Below are 6,244 nucleotides of genomic sequence, written 5' to 3' on the forward strand. Positions count from 1 at the left end.
ATCACTAATATACTCTGTTTTTTTTTCACTTTTTTTCGACATACTATTCTATGGCTTTTTTCGACATACTATACTATGACCTTTATATCAATTTTTTCGACATACTATACTATGACTTTCTTTATCACTTTTTCGACATACTATACTAAGGCTTTATTTTCACTTATTTCAACATACTATTCTATTTCTTTTTTTGACATACTATACTATGGCTTTCTTATCCCTTTTTTCGACATACTATACTATGGCTTTTTTTCACTTATTTCGACATACTATTCTATGGCTTTTTTGAGATACTATGCTATGGCTTTTTTATCCTTTATTCTGACATACTATACTATGGCTTTTTTCAACATAATATACTATGGCTTTTTTATCACTGTTTTCGACATACTATACTATGGCTTTTTTATCACTTTTTTCGACATACTATACTAAGGCTTTTTTCACTTATTTAGACATACTATTGTATGTCTTTTTTCAACAAACTATACTATTGCTTTTTTATCACTTTTTTCAACATGCTATACTATGGCTTTTTTATCACTTTTTTCGACATACTATACTATGACTTTTTTCAACATGCTATACTATGGCTTTTTTATCACTTTTTTCGACATACTATACTATGGCTTTTTTCAACATACTATACTTTGGCTTTCTTATCACTTTTTTCAACATACTATACTATGGCTTTTTTCAACATACTATGCTATGGCTTTCTTTTAATCAGTTATTTCAACATAGTATTCTATGGCTTTTTTCAACATACTATGCTATGGCTTTCTTTTAATCAGTTATTTCAACATAGTATTCTATGGCTTTTTTCGACATACTATACTATGGCTTTTTTATCACTGTTTTCGACATACTATACTATGGCTTTTTTATCACTTTTTTCGACATACTATACTAAGGCATTTTTTCACTTATTTCGACATACTATTCTATTTCTTTTTTTGACATACTATACTATGGCTTTTTTTCACTTATTTCGACATACGATTGTATGTCTTTTTTCGACATACTATACTATGGCTTTTTTCAACATGCTATACTATGGCTTTTTTATCACTTTTTTCGACATACTATACTATGGCTTTTTTCAACATACTATACTTTGGCTTTCTTATCACTTTTTTCAACATACTATACTATGGCTTTTTTCAACATACTATGCTATGGCTTTCTTTTAATCAGTTATTTCAACATAGTATTCTATGGCTTTTTTCAACATACTATACTATGGCTTTTTTATCACTGTTTTCGACATACTATACTATGGCTTTTTTATCACTTTTTTCGACATACTATACTAAGGCATTTTTTCACTTTTTTCGACATACTATTCTATTTCTTTTTTTGACATACTATACTATGGCTTTTTTTCACTTATTTCGACATACTATTGTATGTCTTTTTTCAACAAACTATACTATGGCTTTTTTATCACATTTTTCGACATGCTATACTATGGCTTTTTTATCACTTTTTTCGACATGCTATACTATGGCTTTTTTATCACTTTTTTCGACATGCTATAGTATGGCTTTTTTACCAACGTTTTCTACATACTATACTATGTCTTTTTTATCACTTTTTTTGACATACTATACTATGGCTTTTTTAAACATACATGTCTTTCTTATCACTAATATACTCTGGTTTTTTTCACTTATTTTGACATACTATTCTGTTTTTTTTGACATACTATACTATGGCCTTTGTATCAATTTTTTCGACGTACTATACTATGACTTTCTTATCACTTTTTTCAACATACTATACTATGTGTTTTTTATCACTTTTTTTGACATACTATACTATGTCTTTCTTATCACTAATATACTCTGGGTTTTTTTCACTTTTTTTCGACATACTATTCTATGGCTTTTTTCGACATACTATACTATGGCCTTTATATCAATTTTTTCGACATACTATACTATGACTTTCTTTATCACTTTTTTCGACATACTATACTAAGGCTTTTTTTTCACTTATTTCAACATACTATTCTATTTCTTTTTTTGACATACTATACTATGGCTTTCTTATCCCTTTTTTCGACATACTATACTATGGCTTTTTTTCACTTATTTCGACATACTATTCTATGGCTTTTTTGAGATACTATGCTATGGCTTTTTTATCCTTTATTCTGACATACTATACTATGGCTTTTTTCAACATAATATACTATGGCTTTTTTATCACTGTTTTCGACATACTATACTATGGCTTTTTTATCACTTTTTTCGACATACTATACTATGGCTTTTTACAACATGCTATACTATGGCTTTTTTTTCACTTATTTCGACATTCTCTTCTATGTCTTTTTTTGATTTACTGTACTATGGCTTTTTTATCACTTTTTTGACATACTGTACTATGGCTTTTTTTAATCAGTTATTTCAACATACTACACTATGGGTTTTTTCAACATACCATGCTATGTCTTTCTTATCATTAAAATACTTTGGCAGTTTTTTTCACTTATTTCGACATATTATTCTTTGGCTTTTTTATCACTTTTTTGATGTACTATACTATGGCCTTTTTATCACTTTCAACATACTATACTATGACTTTTTCATGTCTGGTGTCAAAACGTCAATCTTTACTTAGCTGAAGAAAAGAATAACCCGTTGAGCCTCAGCTTTGATACTTGAATACTTGTTTATTACAAAATAGATCTGACCGATTAGACCAGAACTTGGTAAAGCACTTATACTTGGACAGACATTCCAAAAACTTAAAGGTACATTGTCTTTGCTTCGCTTTATACATCATGTAATCACAGTACCATGGACGAGGCAAAACATTGTTATGTAACCCTTGGTCCAGTCTTATCACCATGGCACTTGGGGAAATCATCAAGGTCCTCACTTTATCTTCGACTCTTCTTATAAAGCATACCAATTGTGAAAGCCTCTGTCTCTCAAAATACCAAACCGTGACACTGCGCAAATAATACATTCATTTATGTGTGATAATGTTTATACCACAGTTCCCCCTATTGTTGATTCTTCACTATCAACATCGATCTTCACGCACCAATGAGGTCTGTCCTCTGTTACCTAACAGAAGAATACTTGAAGAAAAGTGACTCGCGAAGATAATTGCAGCAGATTAGCATCTTTACTGTTTGCATCTTTGCATTTATATATATATATATATATATATATATATATATATACACTACCGGTCAAAAGTTTGGGGTCACTCACAAATTTCCATTGGACTCCATTATAGACAGAATCCCAGCTGAGATCAGTTGCCTTGTTTTTTTAACCAGGGAAGCAGTTTCCAGATTACATTATGTGCTTACATAATTGCAAAAGGGTTGTTTAATGTTTTCTTAGTTAGTTTTTTAAAATAATATCATATTAGTAAACAAAATGTGCCTTTGGAACATTGGATGAATGGTCTATGAATGGTTTTACTTATAATGTTTTCCTTTTTTCTGTCTTTTTTCAGACTTTTTTGGACATACTATTCTATGGCTTTTTTGACATACTATAACGTGGCCTTTTTCAATTTTTTGAACATACTATAGTATTTTATCGATATACAATACTATGGCTTTTTCACTTTTTTTGACAGGCTATACTAACATTTTATTCACTTTTTTCAACATACTCCAGCTTTTTTTCCCTTTTTTTTCGACACTATACAGTGACTTTTGTTCAATTCTTCCAACATTCTACAGCATACTATGGCTCTTTTATAAATTCTTTTCAACATACAATACTATGGCTTATTTCACCGTAAGATACTATTGCATGTTTATCACTTTTTCCAACATACTATGCTATGCCGTTTCTCAACAAAACATACTATGCCTTTTTGTCACTTTTTCAACATTCTATGTTATGGTTTTTTTATCACTTTTTTCAACTTACTAAACTATTGCTTTTTCAACATTTTTATGACATAATATACTATGAATTTCCTCAACATACTACACGGTTATTTCTTAACTTTTTTTTGGACATATGACTCTGTTTTCTTTTTTCTCGGCATACTGTACTATGACTTTTTATAGCTTTTTTCTACTTGCTATAGTATGACATTTTTTGACGTACAATATCAGTGATTTTTTTCAATTGCTTTTCAATAACTATAATATAACTTATTTCTAAGACATGCTGTAATATGACGTAACTTTTTCTTGCTTTCTTTGACATACACTATGACTTGTTATGGCATTTTTTTTCAAATACCTTACTATGACATTTCCTGACATGCTATAGTATGAACTGTACATGTTTTTTTTTCAACATACTGTGACTTTTCTTGTTGATGTTTATTGACATACAAACTATGACTTTTTACAACTTTTTTCATGACTTTTTGCAACATGATTTTTTAATCACTTTTTTAACATACTATAACGTTTTTTAGACATGTTGTACTATGACTTTTCATTGCTTTTTAAGACATGCTATAGTGGTGCCTTTTATGACCTTTTTCTATAACATACTACACTATATATTTACATTTTTTGCTATGATATTTTTTAACATACTAAAAAATATTTTTTTTTCAACATGCTATAGTTGACCTTTTTTAGTTTTTTTCTTTTTTTTACATACTATCCTATGATATTTCTCAACATGCTATGTCCCCCGTCCCAAATACAGTAAAACCGTACATTTTCGAGGGGCCCTTTATTGTGGCCAGTTTAAGTCACACCTGTGCAATAATCACTCTGTCTAATTAGCATCTTGATATGCAAGGTGGATGGATTATCTCAGCAAAGGAGAAGTGCTCACTAACACAGATTTAGACACATTTGTAAACAATATTTTAGACAAGCCTTTTGTTCACGTATGAAAGTCTTAGATCTCTGAGTTCAGCTCATGGGGACAAAAACAAGTGTTCCGTTTATAATTTTGTTCAGTGCACATCCAACATATGTTTTAACATACTATAGATTGACTACTTTTTCGACATGTGCCTTTGTGAATCTTGTAAATGAGGTAAGTGATAACTGAAAAATAACAACCTTGGATAATTTCATTGAACACATTACCCAAATCATATCAGTGAAACATGTCCCAATCTGCTAAGGTGGATGGAACTTGAGTCAGTATTGGTGAGTAAGTTGTAGTTGGCAATTGTTGACATACCCAAAAGTTGGTAGTATTTCTGTTACTGGCATAGTCTACCATCATTTGCAGAGCCAGACTAGCAGTTTCATAAAACCTTTGTTTTTTAAATTACAATCTTCTGATGTCCAGTACAAGGTTTGTCTTCTTAAGTAAGGTTGTTTTGTCTTTCAGAGGTGCTATTCAGAATAAGCACTCCAATTAGTTTGTTAAAGATCAGGATTCTTGTCTGTATTGCAACCAACTCAGGCCTCGTGTTTAGGTGATCTTCTTGCGTTGTCATTTCTATGGATGAGGGTATTTTAGCCTGTGCCAAGGAGGAGAAACATGGCTGTATAGGAGAATCGCCTGGCCACAACTGCGTCTTTCACGTCCTCGTTTCCCCTGTGTGGATCTCTCCCACACCCTGTGGTATAGATCCATTCTGGGATTCCTTCCACCCTCAAGGCAGTTGTCGTGGTTAGCAGCACTTGGTATGGACCTCGCCATCTAAGAAATAAAAAGACACAAAACATACACGAAACACAGAAAACCTGTAAGTAAAAATGTGGTCAGAGAGTAAAAAAGTGAGAATGTTGGTTGGGGTTAGCATATAGTCATTTGTTGAATTTTGTTATCCATATCAGGGTAGCTCTGTGAGGTGTTAGCAAAACCTGTGGACATAGAAATATGGACTCAGTGTTCTGTTAGGTGTACCTCTGACAGAAAATTTTAGACCTGTGTCTGTGTGGTACATAGTATAGTTATATGCATATGGCACTGTTATTTTCTACACAGTATTGTGTTTGTATTAATGTGGCTCGGGAAAGGGAAGTTTGGGGTCCCCTGCTGGAGCTGCAGCCCCCGCAACCCAATACCGGAAAAGCGGATGAAGATGGAAGGATTGTATGCATTGGCTACTGTTGGGAACACATTTATGAGGTCATGGCAGACAACCACTTATCAGATTTAAATAAAAGACTAGCTTACAAGAAGCTCATCTAGCTTAGATTGTGTTGCTCCAGTAGTTGGATGTTTTTGGGTGGATGTTTTTACAAGCTCTTGTTCTTATCAGTGTGATTATGTTGTGAAGTTATTAACAGTATTTCCATTCTTCACAAATGATCATTAAACAAGATTTTGTTGGT

The sequence above is a fragment of the Etheostoma cragini genome, chromosome 23, assembly GCF_013103735.1.
Source record: "Etheostoma cragini isolate CJK2018 chromosome 23, CSU_Ecrag_1.0, whole genome shotgun sequence".
Classification (NCBI taxonomy): Eukaryota; Metazoa; Chordata; class Actinopteri; order Perciformes; family Percidae; genus Etheostoma; species Etheostoma cragini.